A 23,807-nucleotide genomic window follows, 5' to 3' on the forward strand; every position below is an offset into this window, starting at 1 on the left:
TCTTTAATTTGGTTTTTATGCATATTTTGGAAACACTGGTAATTACCCGCCTTCAATCCTCTATGTAATTGTTATTTGTTATTTAAGTGAGCCTCCCTCTTTCCCCCAAGTAATTATCCTTCAAATTGTTCAATTAATTCTGTAGGGAATTTCAATTTCATTAGCAGTAGAATACGAATACACTTTTCATTTCTGTGTAAAATTATGTGTTAAATCAATCATATAACATACAATTAAGGAGTAATTATGGATGTAATGATACCTGCGAAGCAAACCCATGAAGGGTTTTGCTCATTTCATTGTATTCAAAGCAATAATGGTGCAAGAACTAGAATTGGTACTAGGGTTTCAGCTAATTTTAGCTCTGAAAAGGGGTTTTTAGCGTCTAAAATAAGCTATATTGAATTATCAGTTGATTTCCCTGATTTGAAGAAGGATAGGGTGTGTAGGAAACAGGAGAAAAAGAAAAACTTGGTTTATGCTGTTTCTAAGGATGAACCTTTAGCTATTAATGGTAGAGTTTTCCACAATGAGAGAAACTCTGGTAGGCGATTCGAGGATGATAGTTCATCTTGGGCTTCTGCTGGTCCAACTTATGATGAATTTGAGAGCAATAATTATCTTCGCCGATTGGTTAGGAATGGGGAGCTTGATGAAGCTTTTAAGTATCTCGAAAGTATGGTTTATCGAGGTGATATCCCTGATATTATCCCCTGTACCAGTTTGATTCGCGGGTTTTGTAGGATGGGTAAAACTAGGAAGTCTACTAGGGTTTTGGAAATTCTTGAGGAATCCGGAGCTGTCCCTAATGTGATAACTTACAATGTTCTGATTAGTGGGTATTGCAAAGCTGGGGAAATGGATAATGCACTTAAACTTCTCGATAGAATGAGTGTTGCTCCGGATGTTGTGACCTATTGACAAGCTAAATCGCACTCCTATCAAAGATAAACCTAGCGTTCACCAACTAAAAATATAGTAAGGGAAGCAGGGATCGTATCCACAGGGAAACAATGTTCTTTCTACTATTAATTAACTAATCTAGACTACTGGTAACAAAGAGTTGGATTGGTTTGTATATTAAACTAAAGCAAATAATCAAATCGGAAAATAACAATATTAAAGGAATCTAGGGCAACGGTTCACCATAAATGCAGAGCGGGATTGGACAACGGACAATAACAATCAATGAACAATCATAATTAGGAAAACATGCATCTCTCGAATCTTATGAATTCCTTAGGATAGAACAACTAGCGGGCTCTCGCTACGTACTAGAAATAATTCCTATCTAATAGCCACAGACCAAAAAACATCATATTTATACCTCTCGGCGCATAATCTAAGGTTAATCAAACTCAAATCAAAATAGTCCGGCCGAACAGAATTGACGAGCAATAATAATAAGCTATAGAAATTATAATCAATCAATCAATTAATCAAGTCCACATATAATCCCAATCATGCATTCATGGATCCCCTAAACCCTAGAAATTAAACTACTCACTCATGATAATATATAACAAAGCAATTAACATAACAGAAAACATGATCAAGCAATAAGATAAATTAAAGCAAGAAACAATACCGACTTGAAGAACAATGGAATAATAAAGCTTGAATCTTTGATTAAAATTAAAACTAAGTGTTTGGAGAAAATAGAGAGAACTAAAATAGACTAAGTAATTAGAAAACTAGAATAAAAGATGTCACTAAAAATATAAGGGGCTAGTATTTATAGTTTGCCCAAAATAGAGCCCAAAATCGGAAATAAAATCTCGCGAAATACGCTGGAGGTTGGCGTGGCCCGATCGGGCGACGCTTCGACCGATCGGGCGATGTGCTCGATAGTCGGCCCGATCGGGCAAAATTCCGCCCGATCGGGCAAAATTCCGCCCGATCGTTCGGTTGCAAAATGCTCGCCCAGAATAACCGCCCGATCCGGATCGGGCGAAGCCCGCCCGATCGGGCGCGTGTTGAAACTGCACGATCCTCTATCTTAAAAACACCATATCTCCTTCGTTATAAGTCGGAATTAGGCGAGTGACCACTCGTTGGAAAGCTCTTGAAGTCTAGAATCCAACCCAATTTGAATCGCTGCATTTGGAGTTGTATAACTCGAGTTATGATCAAAAGAGTGGACGACATTCAGTTTTCTACTTCTTTCACTATTCGCTTTGCATGAAAATTCTTCCAACTCAATGTTTGCGCTCTCGAAAGTATATAATCTCTTGTATTGATTCAAACGAGTAGGAAATGCACAAAAATATGCTAATTCCTACAATGATGAACCTGAAACTACAAACACACTACAAGGAGCACATTAGTACTAAAATCGCTCCGAAGAGCTCATTTGAGATCAAAAAGTACTAAGGGACGGGGGTAAAAACTCTATATAAAACGCATATATCAAACTCCCCCAAGCTAGATCCTTGCTTGTCCCTAAGGAAGGAAATCATCGATGAATACAAGATCAACTTCACCCCTAACATATTTCAAAACGAAAGACATAATTCAAGGCAAAATCTAACGAGCATGCATCAATGTCAACCAATCAAATCCACCAACCACAAATCCTCCCTAACAATCGTCACGCAAAGCGAACCACAAATGCACAATGGAATTCAAGACTAGTGCTCACACACTCATCACTCATTTATGTGGCGGATAAAAGATGTACCCGTTCGCTCTACTCCCAACATATAAGTGTACAATGCCCTCCCAAAACTCACAACACTCGTGTGTCTAGAAAAACATACACTCAACCTAATAGTCGACTCGGAATATGTCATGTCATAACTTGCATTGATAAACAACTACTTTCACATTAATATGACACTATGCACAAAGGTCGGAAGGTCTTCAAAGCTTGTAATGATAGGCTTAGGTAGGGGTGCGGTAAATTTGGGTAAAATGTGAGCTTAAAGCCTTGGCTTTGGGGAGCATAAATCCTAGCAAAACCATGATCAACCACAAATGATGACCACAACTCTCCCACTCAACACATGATGAAACAACAAACAAACCACACTATACTTTCTTGCCTTTCTTTCACAATTAAAATCAATCACTCATAAAGATAAGAAATTACAATACTTGAGTGTAACAATGCTTTGAATTTTTCTATGAGTAATGAATTTTTTTCTTTTTATTTTTTTCAATTTCCTTTTTTTTCCCTTTGGAAACCTTCATATTTTCTATTCTTCTCATCTCTTTCACTCTTCATTATTTTTTTTTTCTCTTTTTCAAACAACAAACAAGATAAGAAGAACTCTCTTATTTCCTTTTCAACACTCACTTTGTGCTCAAAACTAAGCACACTACAACTCCCTCACCTCACTTACTATTAGCTCCCCCAAGCTAGGCTTGGGACTAGTAACCAATGGGGCTTTCATGGGCTTGTAATATGGCTAGTCACCGAATAAAGGGGCACAAGCAACAACATGGGTAGAAAAGGAGGGAACAAATGTATCTAGATTAATCTGAAGGCTACCTAAACAGAAAAATACCTTCGTCCTCCACAATGTGCATGTATATGAGTCATAAAACACTACTAACAGTTGCAAACCAATACTCAAAATCAATGACACACCAGGAAGCTATCACACATCCTAAACAAGTCAACTAGCCAAGCACCAAGTCCACAAATAGTTAGTCAGAGTTGACTCATGTTAAGGCATCAAAGCAATCGAATATCAAATCATGGCTAACACATCCACATTGCTCGTCATCAAATACCAAGAATCAAAACAATTTTCAATCAAAGGGGCACAGGGAAGCATGATATTGTATTCATCGGAACGTATTTTTGTATTTTTTTTTTTCAAAGCAATAAACTACTCTAGAAAACATTAAACACACCAAAATAAACACACAAAAATAAGTAAATGCAAAAATAAAAGGAAAAACATACCTAATATGTACAAGTGAGTGAAACACCCCCAAAGCAAAATCAGACAATGTCCTCATTGGCTCAAGGGGTATCATGAGGAAAGTGAGCAAACCGTGGCTTATTTGTCGCTGATTCGCAAATCGCCCGATCGGGCAGCAGATCGCCCGATCTGGCAGCATATCGCCCGATCGGGCAGCAGATCGCCCGATCGGGCGAATTTCGAACCTTTTCGTTGAATCTGTGCGCGCCCGATCGGGGCTCACCTCGCCCGATCCGGATCGGGCGAAATGCAATGCCTTGTTTTATTGACTTTTCTCAGCCCAGAATCCTTCCTTGACCTTTCTACGACGTCATCTTCAACCGCCCGATCGGGCGGAATTTCGCCCGATCGGGCATTTCACTCGCCTTTTGTGTGGATCGGGCAACCGTCGCTCGTTCGGGCGATTTTCCAACATTTTCCTTGAATCGACACGCGCCCGATCGGGCGCTCCTCGCCCGATCCGGATCGGGCAAAACGCAGACTACTCCGTTTCAGCTTGAATTCAACTTTTTCGAACTTGGAGCCTTAGACCTGCACAGCATTAAACGTCCAAACCGTAAAATACCCTCTTCTCACCTCTCTAACACCAAAAACTACAATGAAACACACACTTGCTCAAAAATTATACTAAAACACACAAACAAAAGCGAAAAATACACTACGAAAAGCAATAAATGGATAGTGAAATACTCATCCCCTATTATATTGATGCAATGTCCCCATTACACAATCTTAGTTTATGTACAGACAACGAAAGGAAGGGGATGAGAGCCACGACAACTCATCGAATGGGGGCACCAAAGATGGTGCCATCTGGTGTCGAATCAATTGCCTTGGATGAGCTATGTGGCGCGGGAAGTGACAGACCACGACCCCGATCATGAATACGGTGCCCACCGTTCACCGAGCTTTCGGCCTTTCGGGTCTCAGCATCATCAAATCGTGCCTCCCGCAAAGAGATTGGTTAGTAAATAACCAACGAACGAGCGCAGAAGCTTGTCATGCGCACTCGCACAACTTTCGTGCAACAAGACATGCACGATAATCAACAACAATATTTGCATAAAGTCCAAATGAACTCTATGCCAGTAAGGAGTAGGATGCCTAAAGGAAGAAGAACAAAAAGAAAAAACAATAATAAAAGAAGAATAGGAAAAAGAAGAAAAAGAGAAAGTAGGCATACTCTCCTTATGGAAGTTGTTTTTGCGGACTATTGATTCTTCAACATCAATGATCAATGAAATAGCTCTCTCTGTGTTTTGGAATTCATGGTGGATAGGCTCTTCACCATATAGATCTCTCTGCAAAGCATCCACCTCTTCTTTGTAAGTACTGTAAGTACCTGGAAAAGATTCACAAAGAGGAACATACTCTATTGGGTCATTGGGATTTTGATTTTCGTGGGGAGGAGCAAGATCCTCAAGCAAAGGTTTTATGGGAAAAGACAAGGGGAGTGAGACGGTGTAAACGGGGCTAAGAATAACCCTTCTTGGACTTGGAATATGAGGGGTAGGGGTTGACACAACAACAAGGGTTTTATCAACTTCAACTTCCTCATGGACTTGCTCTATAACATATGGGTTTTCAGTTTCAACAAATCCTTCATCCATTGATCCAACAGTTAAATCATCATCCTCCAACTCATCCTCAACCTCAGTTATAAGTTCCTCCCACTCTTGGTTGCCTATGGGTTCACTCAGTTGACCCCCATCCCCAACACAACTCGAATCATTATTTTCAATAATTTCTTGAACTTTTCTAAATCTCTCAAGAGTACCCTTACTAGCTTCAATAATCTCATTAGTGGCCTCTTGAGATCTAGTACACTGAATCTCAATCTCAGAGTTAAATCTTCTTAATTCCTCTAAGAAGCTATCTCTGCTTTCTGATTCGGGTTGAACAGGATTGGGCAAGGGTTCACAATAATACACGTGAGAAGCAATAGTGGAATCATGAGGCAAAACTTTGATATCCATGCAAGGGTTAGATAAGTCATTAGAATAGACATGATTATCATAAACATTAGAATGCACCTCATTATAACAAGCATTCAAGGGAGAGGGGGTAGAAACATGTAGATTATGCTCATAATTTGGATTAGCACATGTAACATGAATCGCCATTTCACGCTCATACAAATCCCTTGCAAACCACATATAGTAATCCCACATATCATCCAAAGACAAGGCTCGAAAATCACCATTAAATCTACTTTCTATCACATTCCTTGTATACTGATTTAAACCACCATAAGCAAAACCACAAGAATCCCAAAGATTAAAATTGTGGTAACCAATAAAATCATTTAGCCTATCGAAATACACCCAAAAAGGCTCATTTAAGAATTGAGGGAAAGAATAATAATCCATTTTTTTCAGGGGAAAAAAAAATTAAAAAAATTAAAAAAAAAATAAAATAATAAAATAAACTAAAGAAAATAAAATATATACATGGTCTCAAAGAACAGGAAGTTCTATGAGACTCAAGAAAATAATCTAGATCATAAAATTAGTAGCAGAAAATTAAACCGTTTCCCCGGCAACGGCGCAAAAATTTGACAGGCTAAATCGCACTCCTATCAAAGATAAACCTAGCGTTCACCAACTAAAAATATAGTAAGGGAAGCAGGGATCGTATCCACAGGGAAACAATGTTTTTTCTACTATTAATTAACTAATCTAGACTACTGGTAACAAAGAGTTGGATTGGTTTGTATATTAAACTAAAGCAAATAATCAAATCGGAAAATAACAATATTAAAGGAATCTAGGGCAACGGTTCACCATAAATGCAGAGCAGGATTGGACAACGGACAATAACAATCAATGAACAATCATAATTAGGAAAACATGCATCTCTCGAATCTTATGAATTCCTTAGGATAGAACAACTAGCGGGCTCTCGCTACGTACTAGAAATAATTCCTATCTAATAGCCACAGACCAAAAAATATCATATGTATACCTCTCGGCGCATAATCTAAGGTTAATCAAACTCAAATCAAAATAGTCCGGCCGAACAGAATTGATGAGCAATAATAATAAGCTATAGAAATTATAATCAATCAATCAATTAATCAAGTCCACATATAATCCCAATCATGCATTCATGGATCCCCTAAACCCTAGAAATTAAACTACTCACTCATGATAATAAATAACAAAGCAATTAACATAATAGAAAGCATGATCAAGCAATAAGATAAATTACAGCAAGAAACAATACCGACTTGAAGAACAATGGAATAATAAAGCTTGAATCTTTGATTAAAATTAAAACTAAGTGTTTGGAGAAAATAGAGAGAACTAAAATAGACTAAGTAATTAGAAAACTAGAATAAAAGATGTCACTAAAAATATAAGGGGCTAGTATTTATAGTTTGCCCAAAATAGAGCCCAAAATCGGAAATAAAATCTCGCGAAATACGCTGGAGGTTGGCGTGGCCCGATCGGGCGACGCTTCGCCCGATCGGGCGATGTGCTCGATAGTCGGCCCGATCGGGCAAAATTCCCCCCGATCGGGCAAAATTCCGCCCGATCGGGCAAAATTCCGCCCGATCGGGCGGTCGCAAAATGCCCAGAACAGCGCCCAGAATAACCGCCCGATCCGGATCGGGCGAAGCCCGCCCGATCGGGCGCGTGTTGAAACTGCACGATCCTCTATCTTAAAAACACCATATCTCCTTCGTTATAAGTCGGAATTAGGCGAGTGACCACTCGTTGGAAAGCTCTTAAAGTCTAGAATCCAACCCAATTTGAATCGCTGCATTTGGAGTTGTATAACTCGAGTTATGATCAAAAGAGTGGACGACATTCAGTTTTCTACTTCTTTCACTATTCGCTTTGCATGAAAATTCTTCCAACTCAATGTTTGCGCTCTCGAAAGTATATAATCTCTTGTATTGATTCAAACGAGTAGGAAATGCACAAAAATATGCTAATTCCTACAATGATGAACCTGAAACTACAAACACACTACAAGGAGCACATTAGTACTAAAATCGCTCCGAAGAGCTCATTTGAGATCAAAAAGTACTAAGGGACGGGGGTAAAAACTCTATATAAAACGCATATATCACCTATAACACTATTTTGCGTAGTTTGTGTGATAGTGGGAAGTTAAAACAGGCAATGAGGGTTCTTGGTAGGCAAATGGAAAGAGAATGTTAAGGTGTGATATTTACTATTAAGCACTTGTTTTCAGATTTTTGTACCAATTGGACATTTGCATAATCTTTCTTGAATGCCTGTATGTATGAATATTTTCCAGATGCATGGCTTGATAGCCTTGAAGTGTACCCAAAGCTTGCTAATAAATGAGTGATACAGTCTGACAACTATCAGTTTGCAACTTCGCATCAAAACGATACTTGGTTTGATTACCTTCTAAGAAATTTGATTATGATTACCTTCTGAATATTATCTGCTAGCATATTCCGCTCCCTCCTTAATATGTCCAAAAGAACAAAACCTTTAATTTGAATGCACGTAAACGGTGTTTAACAGAGATCTGCAAAATACATCTTGGACTATTGTTTGCTTTCAAACTATTTGTGTTTTTTTTCTTTAGAAGTTGTAGACCAAATATTTACTTGAAAAATTTAGGTTGCAATTTTCCAACTTCTCTGTTCAAATATATGTTATTGTCTTGTGAGAAAAGTAGGATAAAGGTATTGTAAATTTTACTTGGGAAGTCACTATGACACTTTTCTGATAAAGGGACTGTTTTGTAGAACAGATAAGAAAAGATAGAGCTATGAGTCCATACCGTTATTTGATATTTTGTAGTAATGTTTTTGACTTGTATCTTCTTTTTTTTCTTTATACATGCATTGGTCACTCTCTTGTTTGCTTATGTATTTTTTGGTTAATTTTTATATTTGACTTTGCTTACTTTTCTAACTGGTGCTAATCTCGCTTCTCAGGGTGTTGTTATTAAGGCGAAAGAGGCTGACATCTCAGTTTGAAAAGGCTCGTATACTGGTTAACAAAATTTCAGGTACCGTATATGCTTCAAAATCTTTTTAGCTACACCAGTATAAAATTTTGCTTGGTTTGAGCCTTAGCTTTCAGGTGTCGTGTCGGTGAAAAATAGTTGATGGAATTAATATGAGGTTAATTGACCTAACTTTAAATTCTTGTTGCAATTGTTGCCACCATATTCATAAGCCTTACTAATATCTTTGTTTTGAAATGGAGTAGCAGTGGTGGAGGTCTTGACTTCAAAACTACAAGCATGGGAAAAATAAAGAGGAGTCAGATTCTTTTATTAAAAGGGTAAGCATTCAGCATCATATCTAGAAGATTTTCGGGGCCATTAAGCTAGCTAGATTTGAATGTATCTTTTTCATTCATTTTCTTGGCCACATTTGCTCCCAGCTGTAGTTTGAGTTTGTGATCTTCATACAGTGATTGGTTTCACTACTAATGTATGTACCTAATTCCATCTAGGTCCAGCTACTCTCTGTTCTTGAAGAATATCTTCTTAAGGAAAGAGAAGGGAACAGAGCATTAGAGGCAAAGGATACCCTCACGACCCTTCTAGGTCCTCTGCTTCTTCTAAGGTTTGATTTATTTTGCTTTTGAAACTTTGGTACTTGGTTTTTGTGCCCACTTTAATTCTATGTTTAAAATAATATTAAATATATACTTTTTTTTTTAATTGTAGATGTTTATGTTCGTTCAGTATCAGATCAGTTTGAATAAATTGAATAATATTATGTGAATAAATACTTGTAATTGGAGAGAGCTAGAGAGGGGATCGGGGGTCAGGGTTAGAGAGAGAGACGGTAAAGTATAGATGAAGGAGGGAGGAGACAGTGAATTTGAAACTGGTTGGCTTGGAAATTGGTTTTATATCCAACACTGGATGCTACCACCATGTTCTTGAGTGATTTTCATGGAGACCATCAATGAAAATACCTATGCTGTAAGCCTCCTCTGTCACCAAATATTCAGTTATACTTCGTATTCAGTTTCCATAAAATTAATCGCACATTAGACACAAATGAACAATAAACAAACTGTATTGGTTGTCGTATTGAGCAATGAAATTCGTTATATCCATTAGAGTCGAACACATATGAGCACAAACTTTAGCTATTATTGTTGCATCTGGTGTAATTATATGTGGATATTTCATAAGTTTAGTTGCCTTGATATAATCTGATAAGAATTACTCTTTTCAGAATGGTTAGGAAACCTTTAAAAAGGTTCAACACATGCCTAGATGATGTTCCTCCTTTATGGTCATTGTTGATCCTATCTAATTTGTGTTGCACTGCTGCAGTGTATTCTGAGAAAGTTGACCAAATTGTTAGCCGTGGGAGCAAATTGTTACATGGACTTGAGCAACCTCTTGTAGATCGTAAGTGATCTAACTTTGCGTATATGATTTACACTGCAGTTTCAGTTTGCATATTAGAATGCGTGTCTTTGAATTACATCAGGCTGTAATTTATTGAAGTATTTTCTTCTGTAACATTGTGTTTAGGAAGCTAAATAAGGACATGTTAGTTAAAAGCCTTCCCCCCCCCCCCAATTACACAAAGGATTTCAGTTATTACCAATGATGGACAAAATAGTGTGGTGAGTTTGCACGATACCATTATTAGTAGTTGAATTCTTTTTGAGTTGGCCTTTAATATTTATGAAATTAGGAATCTTTGTCTGATAATTGTAATCCATTATGATTCAGGACTCAGGACTATTTAAAAGGTAGATATTATTCTTGCTGAATTGCATGAGATATTTATATCTCTGCACGATCTGTCTTTCTTATATCTCTCTAGGATCTATCTTTCTTTCTCACTCTTATTTTTAATCAAATAAATCATGACTTTATGGTCCAGTTTCCCGGCTACAACGTGATGAAAATCTCTCAAATTATCTTTTTTTACGAGGATTCTGATCTAAGTTATGGGCCGGGTCATCAACGAGTTTGTTCCCACTAGAAAGTAAGAATATGAGGGGGGGGGGGGGTGTTGTTTAGTTGCCTTGAAAAGGTAAAAAAAGAGTACTTATGAATTTAATTAATTAAATTGATAAGAATGAGTCACAAGGACATTACGAACTACTCCATACAAATATGACAAAAATAATTAAAACTTGTAATCTATCATACTCAAGACTTTTGCCTTTATCATCAGACCACGACTTCATCTACAACCTTTTAAAAAAGAGAAACTTAGTTTAACTATTCATGCAATAGTATTATCCCTAAAAAGCCATTCGTTTTATGCCCATTAACAGATTTGCCCTTTCTAAACTGTCCACACGTGCTTTCCTCTTTCTCACACATGACTGCCTTCCTCTTTCTCACCCATGACCTACTTCTGTGTTCCTTACTCTCTCCCTTGCTTCTCCTTCACCTCCATACTCTGCTCTAAAAATCCGCCCTCCTTTTTATCCTCTCTTTGTTTGGCTTTTGTCATCCAGGGTTTGTTATCGGGTTTGCCTTTCTTTCTCCCTTGCCTCTCCTTCACCTCCAGCCTTTTCTCTGCAGATTTGCTGTCCATGGAGGCGCGGCCTTCTTCTTCGGTGTCGGCATCAAAAGCTGGTGCTGAGCTTCTTGACTTGGATCTTCACAAGGTAATTTCTCTCTCTTTTAATTTATTTCTATTTCTTGAATTTTTTTAATTTAATTTTGTGTAAGAAATGGTTGGTGATTAGGGTTTTGTTGGTAATTAGGTTTATGTTGGTAATTAGATCGAATTGTGTAAATTAGGTTAATTTAAGTTGGAGTGATTTTGGTGGTTTGTTATCCGGAATAACAGGAGGAGAATCGGGTTGAGGAGGCAGAGCATGTGGAACCGAGGGAAGGTTTATGTGAGTAGGAGCAGATGTTTGAAACCGAGGGAAGTTTTATCCTCACTACGCTTACTCCTTAGGAATCTCCTCAATATCAATTCGTCTCTTTCTCCCTTGTATGATTCTCCTTTCTCTGGATTTTTTAAATGTTTCTCTTCCGTCCTTTCTTGTGTTTTATTGTTTATTTATCATCTGCAATTGTGGTTTACCCTGGGTTCGTTTATTGCTTGAACATGTTCTCTTGTTTCTTTTGTCTTAACATTGGCCCAAATTGTTCCAGATCTCTATGCATACGATGCCGTTTTTTGCTTTCCAATTGCCCGAGTTCATTAGCGTTTTCCAGATCTATTTGCTTTAGTTACTGATTTTACATCTTCTTGCTGATCTTGTATGTGGAAGGATGATTCCTTGGCCAACACCAAATTGTAGTTAAGTGCTTGATTAAGTGGTCTGGATTTTGTTAGGTGATTTTGCAGGGGTTTTAGGTGTTTCAGATTTCTATCTTTTATCAATTTCTGAGTTTTTTAGGTCTAGGTAACTTTAGGGGTTTTTGGTGTTCAGATTCTTATATTTTCTTAGTTTCTGAAATTTCTAGGTCTATGCATAAATTAACTATCTTGGCATCTGGATTTCTTATGACTTATGAGGGTGTTAGGATTCTAGTCTTTTCATAATTGGTTGGTTTATTAATTTTTTTAGGTAGATTACCAGCCAAAGGAAGGAGATAACGCCGAAACTGAGCTTGAAAAGCATTAGGATACTCTGGGCTGAGATGGCTCGAGCGGAGGTGACATTCTACTATTTTTTTTCATCTCATTAATTATGACCAGGGTTGCTAGACTATTGGTGTATAAATGTGGATTCTGTATTGTCAAATTCATTTATCTGCTGCTTACAAAAGTAGAATGGTTGGACTTTGTCTTCTATTTCTTCAGATTTTTGGGCATTTTTAGTTTTCTGTGTTTGTCACTTTGCTACTAAGCTACAACGAAATATGCAAGTATAATGTTTCTAGATAAAATAGTGATGTGTTTGTCTCCAACTCTCTACCACACATGTAGCTCATTTTGCGTAGTTATTATCTTTTTGTTGTCCCCCCTGCTGCATCTGTTATGTAGTTTCATTATTTGGGTTCCTTTTGTGCTTGTAATTCATGAAAAAGATTGGAAGTAAAGACTCTTTACCTTTATGATTCTCATTAGGGCTCAATGGTTCATGTTCTGCTTGAGATCCCTCTGTAAGTCATACTGTCGGGTTCAACTGGTAAAGTTTCAAAAGGATTTGTTAAGAGTCTGAGCATCTAAATCATTCTTTTCTTTTCAAAATTAGTCCGTCTGAGAGTCTGATGTGTTGTTTCCTTGTGTGTACATGTACTTGAAGCATGCACTGTTAATCTGATCAACTGAACTACGTGGATTTCTCTTAATTTCATCACTGGATTCGGATTAGATTTAGCTTTAGGTTTAAGGTTTATATTTAGGATTTATACAGAGTTTTATATTTAGCTGGTGAAGTTTTGTTAGTTGAATGTTTGATGTGAGGGATGTTTTATTTGCTTAATTTGATTTACTGAATGACTTTTGGTGTTTGATTGGAGTTGATTCTTTTTTTAGTTAGGATGATAACATTACTGATCTCGTAGTTGAAGCAATGATTGGAGTTAATTTGAAGTGAAGATCCGTGAGAAGCTAAAAGTGGAAATATTAAGCTCAATTCAACATTACTGATCTCGTAATTGCGTAACTTGCTTTTAAATACAGCCTACCTTGCTATTGTAACTTGCTTATACACATTTCACAATCAGCTTTTAGCTACTTGTTGAGAGTTGCACGGTTAATCCAACCTTTTCCTTTAATAATGTGCAGCCACTACCTTAATCTCCACTTTAGCTTACTTTAGTTCGTTCCCACTTTATTGTGTAGCTGTTGCCTTAATCTCTACTTTAACTTACTTACCTTTTTTATTTATTTATGTTAACTCTTTTATTTTGTGTACTACTTGTAATTAGTATCTAATGCGCTCAGTTATCCTATCTTGGTTATGAGAATCATCAAAACTATAGCTTTGTGTCAGCATTTTGAATTTACATTCATGAATATATACTGATCTTGCTATGTTTAAAAACCCAAAACAATTGAAAGTGTGACATCAATGTTGAAGACTTGGAGGGCCTAGGTGATAGGGTCAATTAGTGGTCTTAAGTCATAAACCAAAATCACCCAGTTATTGTCTTGCGCGTTGCTTCAGTTTAGGTGTTTCCTTTGCATTTACTATGTTTGTTGTTTCAATATGTATTTCGTTTGTGGCTGTGAGCCTGACCTTACTTCTTTGTATGGGGTTGTAGCCTGCATTTACCATATGAGGGGTTCTAATTCTAGGGTTGCTAAATGTGTGTTTGGTTAGAGCGTGTACGGTTTATTAATGTAACTATGCGGTTGTTTCTTATTACTTGGTATATATATGAAATTTTGTTACAACCACCCTAACTGGTATATGCTTTTCTTCACCTACTCAGGTCTCTTGACTGAGGTTTTACACTTTTGCAGAATCTACGCAAGTTGTCTCTGATGAGATTCGTCAAGTCCTGCCAATTGTATGATTAACTAAGGGATTTGAGGCTTCAAGAATTGATCTTCAGAGTTTCTGCTTGGCAAATGGAAATTTAAAGGTAATTGTTAGTATCTTAATGAAGCATCAATATAGTGGCTAACTGTCACTAAAAATATGAGAAGGGAGTAAAGATCGAATAGAAGTATCAGATTGGTTTAAATTATTCACATAGTATCAAATTATTCACATCGTATTAAGGTACAAATATCGTACTCGTGGTTCCCTTTTCTTAGAAGAGACATGCCAATTCTGCATCATTTCTTTTGGCTGATGTCTTCCGTATATGTTGGTATGTTTAGTACATGTTCTTGGGACATTGGACGGATACGATGCTTCGTTGACACTACGTCCACTAACAACGGTTAACCTCCAGATGAAAGAGGTTAGAAACCACATTTGGATGGGTTTGTTTAAGTGTATTTGTTAGAATAAGCATCCATGATATTAGGAAATTGTAACAGAAACATATGAAATTTATAACCAGACATTACAAGATATGAGGAGTGGCCTATTATTATTTGGGGAATTTCGGAATAAAAATGTGGCCTTTGAGACAGAGCGAGAGAACTTTATTATTAGGATCATTGTTTATTGAAAATGATGGTTTTTAAAATGTAAAATTTTGTTTAAAAGGTTAAATCTTGCAATCAAGATATTAATTACACCCTTCTTTCTTTGATCAGGTAATTGATTCTCTGAAGTGTGCTGATGATTTTGTGTTCTGGTTTGCATGAAGGTTGCTGGTCCGAGGCAGTGAAAGTTAGTTCAGGGTTGCGGGGTAGCCTGGTTCTGTTGCTGGTTCTGTTTGTTGCTCCGTGAAGTTTTAACCAAAGTGGTTATGTAAACTTGGTGTGTTGTTGTTTGCTATACATAGTTCCAATGAGTTTGCATAATGGCCCCATAATTTTGTAACTGATTTCTTATTTATATACCTCATGTGTTTGCATATTTGTAATTTTTTTTATCATTTCAAATCCTTATTTGTCGGATATGGAGGTGTGCAACATGATACACAATTTATTTCAGCTCCCTTACAAAACAAATGTTATTAGCAATCTTTAAACAAAAAGTTTTTTTTCCTACAAATACATGGTTATAATACTAATTAAACATATTTGATATATTTTAATGAAAATAACTATGCCATACGTTTTCCCTACCTTGGGGGACGGCGCGCGATAGCGCGTCGGCCAACAACTAGTCTAAATAAAAGTGGTATCCCTTTATTATTCAAATTTTGTGAACTCTGTATAATTGTATAAATGATCTGACAAAAAAAAAACAAAAAAAAATGAATTCTTAAACTTGGTATCATCAAGTTCATCGACAAGGGTTTGTTTTTCTTCATCTTTCTCTCACTCGCCTCCTCCTCAATTCCTCATGTGTTTCTCTTCTCTCGCCTCAATGTCCCGTGCAATTCTGCAACTACAGCACCGCTAACAGGAATTTCACTTGAAAAATTCCTCGTTGAAATGAATTTCACAACTTGCCGCTTTCCCCTTTCTTCGCCCTCTCGCTGAAATGAGTTAGGGTTCTTCTTTGATTTCGCTTGAAGAAACCGACGAACAAATTTTGCTCGTTAACGGAATCTTACAAGTTGTTAGTAAAGGTATAAATTTCCTTTAATCACTATTATTTCTGTGAATTTCTTCCAAGGAAATTCGATTTTTCTTGCTTTGATTTTATGTAGGCTTTATTTGGTTGGAAGGAATTGGAAGGAAAAGAAAAGAAAGGAAGGGAAAAATAATGTTTACTGTATTTGGTACAAATAATTATATGGGAAGTGGAAGGAAATGAAGGGAATTGGAAGGAAAGCTCAATTATAAAACTTTCACTTCCTTTCCAAAATTGGAGGAATTTGGAATGAAAGAAAAAATTAAAAGTTGTCATTTATATTTCATTTCTCTTCCCTTCATTTCTTTCTCTCAAACCAAACACATTCCCTTCTTTTCCCTTCCTTTCTTTTCTCTTCCTTTCCTTTACTAATAATGAACCAAATAGGGCCGTAAGCTTTTTTCTAGATAGATCGTTAATTGTTTAGTATTCAGAATTCTCTAGTACCTTTAGATTGATTTTTTTCTACTTGTTTTTGTTTTCAAATGGATATGAATTCATAAGATTTCAATTTCTTATGCATATGCAGTTTCGGTAGTTAATTATCAGTTTCTTATACATCTCTGGAATTTCCTTTAATTTGATTTGTTTTCAAAGTTCATTCTTGTTGTATTCTTTCAATTACTCGTCTAAGATTGTTTGTAGATAAATTTTTCTTGATATTATGTAAATTATGGATTAAATGTCTTTATATTTGGTACATTTAGTCTTTATTTACTATTACATTTTTCTCAATACCTTGATTACTTACGTCTTGAAGTTGTTTCACTCTTAATGGTCAATGTCTCACCTTCGTTGGGTTTATTTGATATCTGATTTTTTATATCTTTTTCAGTAGAGATAATAGCAAATTTTTTTCAGTTTATATATTATTTAGCATTGTACTTTCCCCCTTGTGTTGTTGGATTAGTAGGCTATGGAAGTACGGTGTAAATCAGAATCAAAGAGGTTACATTTTTTACAGTAGATATCAAATTCATCAGTGCAAATTATGAGGTGGATAGTCCTTTATGATTAAATATTTGTATTTTATTTATTTGCAGAAATAGTAGGTGTTGGATAGTCCTTTATGAATCTTGAGGTATGCACTCTTTCAATTTGTGTATTGTTTCTACATAACTGTGATCCAAGGAGTATTAGAGTTGGGGTTGGTTGCCTCACTTGACATTTGCTATGACGGAATGCAACAGGTTCTGTAAGTTTAGGCTCAGAACTTGGTTCTGTGTTAGGCTTCGAATCTCCTACCCATCAGGAAGGGCAACATGCATCGAAGTAGGGAAGTATCAGTTTTAGTTTAGGGATTCTGGATATTCCCCTAGTAGCTACTCATAATACTTTGCTTTGCAACTGACTTTTCTCAATTCAGCTATAGACAAGTCCTTATTACCATGGTTTCTTCATTAAAGTTGTTGATATTTAAGAATAGTTGAGTTTAGGATCAAAAAAATCTTAGTTTGGTTTTCTGAGCTATAATGTAGGGCCTTTAGAATTTTGGGCATGTTGCAGTAGGCGTACTGAAGAAGGAGCGACCATCTATCATGGTGTTTTCTTTTCTTGTACGCTCTTTTCTCTGGTATTCTTGGCATGGGTGATTGATGTCTTGATAGTTTTCCTGATGTCCAAGCTTATAGAGATTCTTTAGTTCTTATTGGAGGTTGTATAAGGTAGAAATTCAAGGTATTAAACTAGTTTCCACTCTTGTTTTAATTTAAGTTGTTCTAATTAATATTTTTATGTGAGATTACTGAATGTCGCTTTTGTGTTTAGAAGAAAAATATTTATCATGTTATAGGAGTAACAACATTAGAAACTTTGAGCTAATTGTTGGGGAATGTTTTCGTAGCGAATATATTCGCTACTAAAGGCCAAAATGATTACCACGAAAACCCTTTTTTCTTGTAGTGGAGTAGGTCCATCATCTTGCAGTGGTCGCCGTATCGCAATGAGGTGGATCTTATGAAGCAGGTGAGCTTGTACAAACCGTAATGATTGTTTTCTCTAGTTTACCGGCAGTTTTATGATCATGTTATACATTGTTCCCATTTCCCATTTGTAATAAACAAGAATATATATATATATATATATATATATGTATATATATATTATAGTGATGTCAGTGGTAGTAGTATGAAAGCTAGCTGGCAGACCTGTAGCTAGAGCCTACTACAAAATATTAGAGATGTTCTCTGCCTACACTTACTTTAAGTTTGTGTTTTCCCGGCATCTGATATCAATCAGTTTTTGTAGGCGAATACTCTTGGTCTCTAGACTATAGAATATGTTCTTTCTCCATAGATAGATACTCAGTGGTGGTTTAGTGAGGTAATATATTGTGATGCTAAGATTTGCTTTCCCTTGTTTGTTATTTCTTAATTTGATTCACTATTATAGTCTATAGAATTGCTGCTTTTGTAGGTTCGTTTCCTTCACGATTATGATTCTGTGTGTGTAATATAGAATGTTCCTGATGGTGTTTTATGACACGAGATCACTTGATTATCCCTCACGGCAATGCAGTTTTTGTAGTACTACTATGAATCACAGTTTCCCTTGTTTGTTATTTCTTAATTTGATTCACTGTTATATTCTGTAGATTTGCTGCTTTTGTAGGTTCGTTTCCTTCACGATTATGATTCCGTGTGTGTGTAATATAGAATGTTCCTGATGTCATATAACACGAGATCACCTTATTATCCACTCAAAGCAATGCAGTTTTCGTAGTACTACTATGAAACCAAAGGGGTGAATAGTTTTATTTGGAAATTTTCCTATGCAGATTAAAGGAGAAGTAGAAGCCTTAGAACGAACCAAAGGCGATGAGATAGAGTTGAGTATATTCCTTTCCTCCTTCATTGGTTATATCTGATGGATTTACTGGTTTATCTATGTTTTAACGTCATACAGGCAGACATAGGGGGCAACGTTATGGTGCAAGCACACACCCGAATGTCACATCCTCTGGAGGAGAGAGACGATGAGAGCAGAGAATTAGTGAAATTTAGTGGCTTATTTAATTGAGGATAAGAATATATTGAGTATCATTCAAAATTAGATAGTCATATACTTCTGTATTTTTGAGATGGATATATAATTTTTAATTGTATTTACTTGTTACTCGTTAGTTTTGTAGATTAAGAACTTTAGATGAAATGAAATAAAGTTTTAGTGGAATTGATTTTTATTGTACGTTTTGGCATTTTGTTATAATTATTTTTGTATGACAATTTAAGCGTAGATCACGGACAGTTTACAAAGAAAGTCAACTTCCAAAAAATAAATTTTAGAAAAATAAATTTAATGATCAAAGAGACCACACTACTTACATATGTGGTTTTTTCTTTTACAACAAACAAACCACTTTACTTAAGAAAAGTGGTTTCTTTGCCTTAATGATTTTGGAAAATTAAAGACATATAAGAAATCATGTTTGTTAAAAGTCTGGTTTTTCTGTTCATTCTAACAAACCACACTAAAAGTATGGTTTCTTATGCAAAGAGACCATTGAGATATAAACCATACTATTTTTGGTCTCTTAGGCCTATTTGGTATGGTTTCTTAGCCCTTTTTTGTAGTATATAGATTCTGCTGCTAGTGGGAGATTTATGAAACTTGAGGTGCCTAGAGCTTTAGAGGTGATAGAGGAGATGGCCATTCATAGTGCCCAATATGGGAATCCTAGAGGTTTTGCCGACCGGGATGTTAAGCATGAGATGAACTCTATTGAACAACTTACTGCTCAGCTAACTGCCCTACATCACAAACTTGATAATATGCAAATCGCATCTTCCCAGTCCACCCAACATGCTAGTGTCGCTGCAATGAGTGCCCAATTTGCCAATGTCTGTGATAGTTGCGGGATGCAAAGTCATTATGCACAAGAATGTAGGAGCTCTATCGAACAATGCAATGCATTCAAGTCCTACAAGCAGAATAATCCGTACTCCAACTCTTACAATGAGGGGTATAAAAATAACCCCCTGTTATCATATAGGGGTACTAATGTCCAAAACCCCCATCAGATTCAATATCCTCCACCACCACAACAACCCTACCAACCACCACCACAGCAATCATACCAACCGCGGAGTAACTACAACCAGCAATCTAGTGGACCACCTGGGTTCCCTAGACAAAACACATCCCCTCCACCACCACAACCTCAACCCACACAGTCTGATCCTATGCTTGTAGAGATGAGGAATATGATGTTGCAATTGCAGAAGTCTCTGAGCGAAAAGGATGCCAAAATTGGTGCTCTTACTGCCCATAACAAGATCATTGATACACAGTTGGCACAAATGGCTACTACTCTTGTAGGGAGACCCCAAGGTCATCTCCCTTCACAGCCCGAGAACAGAAAGTCTGTAAATGCTGTCACTTTGCGGAGTGGATATGAGTATGATGGGCCGCCTATGACTATTGAAGAAGATATTGAAGCGTCTGTCAGTGATGTTGTGCCAGTAGAAGGTGAGAAGGTGGTCAAGGAGAAGGAAGCTAGCACAAGGGTTGAGAAGAAATTTGAGATACAAGTCCCACCTATCAAACTTCCTTTCCCTCACCGTCAGCTTAAGAACAAGCTAGACAAGCAGTTTGGTAAGTTCTTAGAAGTGGTAAAGAATTTGCGTGTAACAGTCCCTTTCACTGAATTAATTACTCAAGTACCTGCATATTCTAAATACATGAAAGACATCTTGACTAAGAAGAGAGCATTCAGTGAGGTGGAGACTGTTGCATTTACTGAAGAGTGCAGTGCCTTACTACAAAATAAGTCTCCACCCAAGTTGAAGGACCCTGGGAGTTTCTCTATCCCGTGTAACATTGGCAATCTTTTTATTGACAAAGCTTTATGTGATTTAGGTGCCAATGTTAGTGTCATGCCCTTGTCTGTCTGCACTAAATTGAACATGGGTGATTTAAAAGTTACCAACATAACTCTGCAAATGGCTGACCGATCTGTGAAATATCCCCTAGGTGTTCTAGAAGATGTACCTGTTCGAGTGGGTAAATTTTTTATTCCTGGTGACTTTGTTGTGTTGGACATGGAAGAGGACAGAAATATTCCCATTATATTAGGTAGACCCTTCCTACACACCGCAGGGGCAATCATTGATATCAAAAATGGCAAGCTGACTTTAAATGTGGGGGATGACAAAGTTACTTTCAATTTAACCCATGTTGCTAAGAGTCCCATGATAGAGGAGTCATGTTGTGGTGTCAACGTGTCTAATGATTATTTTAATGATGAATTGGCTCACTGTCACTCTAACAACTCTTCGGAGAAAGTAGTGTTTCGAATTGCTTTGCAGGTGGAGGTGACCGGAGTATCAACTCTTTGGCATGGGTTCAAAAGGGGGTACGGCTTGATAACTCTGTGACCCAAAAGGCCGAATATTCTGTCAACGGTGGCACCGTATTCATGATCGGGGTCGTGATATGTCATTTTCCGCGCCACATAGCTCATCCAAGGCAACTGATTTGACACCAGATGGCACCATCTTTGGTGCCCCCATTCGATGAGTTGTCGTGGCTCTCATCCCCTTCCTTTCGTTTCTGCGCAGTAAAATGGGATTGTATAATGGGGACATTTCATCAAACTATCTGGGGGATGAGTACTTCACTATCCATTTATCGCTTTTAGTAGTATAATTTTTGCTTTCGTTTGTGTGTTTTGGTTTAATTTTTCTCAGGTGTGTGCTTAAGTGTAGTTTTTGGTATTGGAGAGGTGAGAAGAGGGACTTACGCTGTTTGGGTGTTTAATAGTGTGCAGGTCTAATACTCCGAGTTCGAAAAAGTGAAATTAAAGCTGAAAAGGAGTACCCTGTAAATCGCCCGGTCCGGACCGGGCGAGGTGCGCCCGATCGGGCGCGTGTCGACACAAGGAAGTTAATTGAAAATCGCCCGAACGGGCGATGGTTTCCCGATCGACTCGATTGCAAGTAGGATGCCCGATAGGGCGAAAGTCCGCCCGATCGGGCGGTGTGCGATGATGTCACCTTGAGGTCAGAGGCTGAAGTTTAGGCTGAAAGGGAAATCTGGCAGAAAATTGCAGGCGCCTGATCCGGATCGGGCGAGGTGCGCTAGATCGGGCGCGCGTCGAAGGAAATTGGAGCATATTATTTCGCCCGATCGGGCGAGATGCTGCCCGATCGGGCAACGCGCGATTCTGTCGAATTAAACAAGGGATTCCTCCTTTCTTTCATTATCATCTTCTTCTTCAACTTCTTTTCTCTCTCTTCCTCCATTAAACCCCAAGCTTTAAACATCTTCCAACCCTCATATCTCACTCAATGGTTCACCAAATTCAACAAACCATACATCAAAATCTTCCTCATCATCCCCTATAACCTCCACTTAATTAATTTCAGATTCTTCCACTCTCCACAAAATCCCCAAATTTCACAAAAAAAAAACCCCAAAAAACCTTAAAAACTCAGATTTTCAACAATGGCTAGCCGTCCTAAAAGGAATTGCATCATCCAAGCAAGGAACCAACACGAGGCTTCTACAAGCCGGGCTCGTGATCCGACACCACCACCGCCGCCACCACAGTTCGAATCGGATCCGGATTTTCCGGCGATTATCTTTACTACGGAGTGGCAACGGGATCGGTTCTTCCACCTCAAAAAGAGGAAGGTAATTCCTACCCGTTTTATCTGTCAAAAATCATTACATGATATGGGTATTGAACAGGATGTCAAACGAGTTTTTTATGGTGTTGGTATGAAGAATATGTATAGCATGATGCGTCTTACTTTTAGGAGATTGACTTTGGAGTTTTTGAGTTCTTTGCAATTGCGTAAAAATGGTTATAGGGATGTGTCTTCGGTTCATTTTTGTTTGATGAACCGTGATGTACATTTGGGTATTGAGGACTTTGGTAGGGTTTTTGGTTTGTCCACTACCCCAAGTAGGAAGCCTGGTAATGCCCATAACAATAATGAAATGTGGGGAAAGCTAACCGGAAATAGTGATCCCGGTAGTATGCAACACTTGCATGCTTCTAGGATTCAACACCCTGTCACCATATTTGGAAGAGAGGAGAATCAGAATGTTAGGAGTACAGAGTTGGAGATTTTGGGTGGTTATGTTCTAGAGGGGGAGGAGATAATATACAATGAACTTGGCCCATCATATGGCCTCCCACCTTTATTCAATAGCCACTAGCTCGCACACCACTCGCATCACCATTGGTGGGTTGATCACCCACATTGCCATGGCCACGGTAAACTTTGTAGAGGCTAACCAGACACCGGTTTTGGGTAGCAACTTGCTAGACTTGGCCTATTTTGATGGGCTTCGCCGATTACAGGGTGAGCATGGGTTGTTTCTCCCGGGTGCCATGTATTGGATGTTCGAGGGGAACAGGTTTTTCACCTTGTCTGGCCCTCAAGGCCGCACCCGTTTTAGACCCGGCCAGGCTCACTATTTGTATGTTGGGGTTGAGGAAGAGCAGGAGCCTGAGCCCCAGCCTGACCCGCAGCCAGATCCCCACCAGTTTCAGCCCAAGCCTCGCACCTATTTTAGGAGGGGGCGTCGTGGGGATGAGGGGAGGCCACAGGGTGGCCCGACACCAGAGAAGGAGCAGCGCTCCGTTCATGAGCGGTTGGACAGGCTTGAGATAGGATTTCATGACTTTGCGAGTGATCACTAGAGAGCTATGTTCCCTATTTATGATTAGTATGCCAGGCAGGGCTATATTCCTCAGGATGCCCAGCACCCTTCCTGGTTTACCTATCCCGCGGAGGGATATGGAGCTCCCGGTGCCATGGGCACTTTCACACCCACCCACTACTACGGTGGGTATGGAGCGGGCCCTAGCGGTCATGGTGGTCGCGGTGGTGAT

At 38.0% G+C, this 23,807-nt stretch overlaps 1 long non-coding RNA gene across 1 annotated transcript; it reads left to right on the forward strand.

Annotated features, from left to right (window-relative positions):
* Positions 1–15,504: 15,504 nt before the first annotated feature.
* LOC130467885 (uncharacterized) lies at positions 15,505–19,150 on the forward strand. Its single transcript, XR_008927868.1, has 2 exons — positions 15,505–15,959; positions 17,008–19,150. It is a non-coding gene; the product is annotated as an uncharacterized lncRNA (long non-coding RNA).
* The last annotated feature ends 4,657 nt before the right edge of the window (positions 19,151–23,807 follow it).

The sequence above is a fragment of the Spinacia oleracea genome, chromosome 2, assembly GCF_020520425.1.
Source record: "Spinacia oleracea cultivar Varoflay chromosome 2, BTI_SOV_V1, whole genome shotgun sequence".
NCBI lineage: Eukaryota > Viridiplantae > Streptophyta > Magnoliopsida > Caryophyllales > Amaranthaceae > Spinacia > Spinacia oleracea.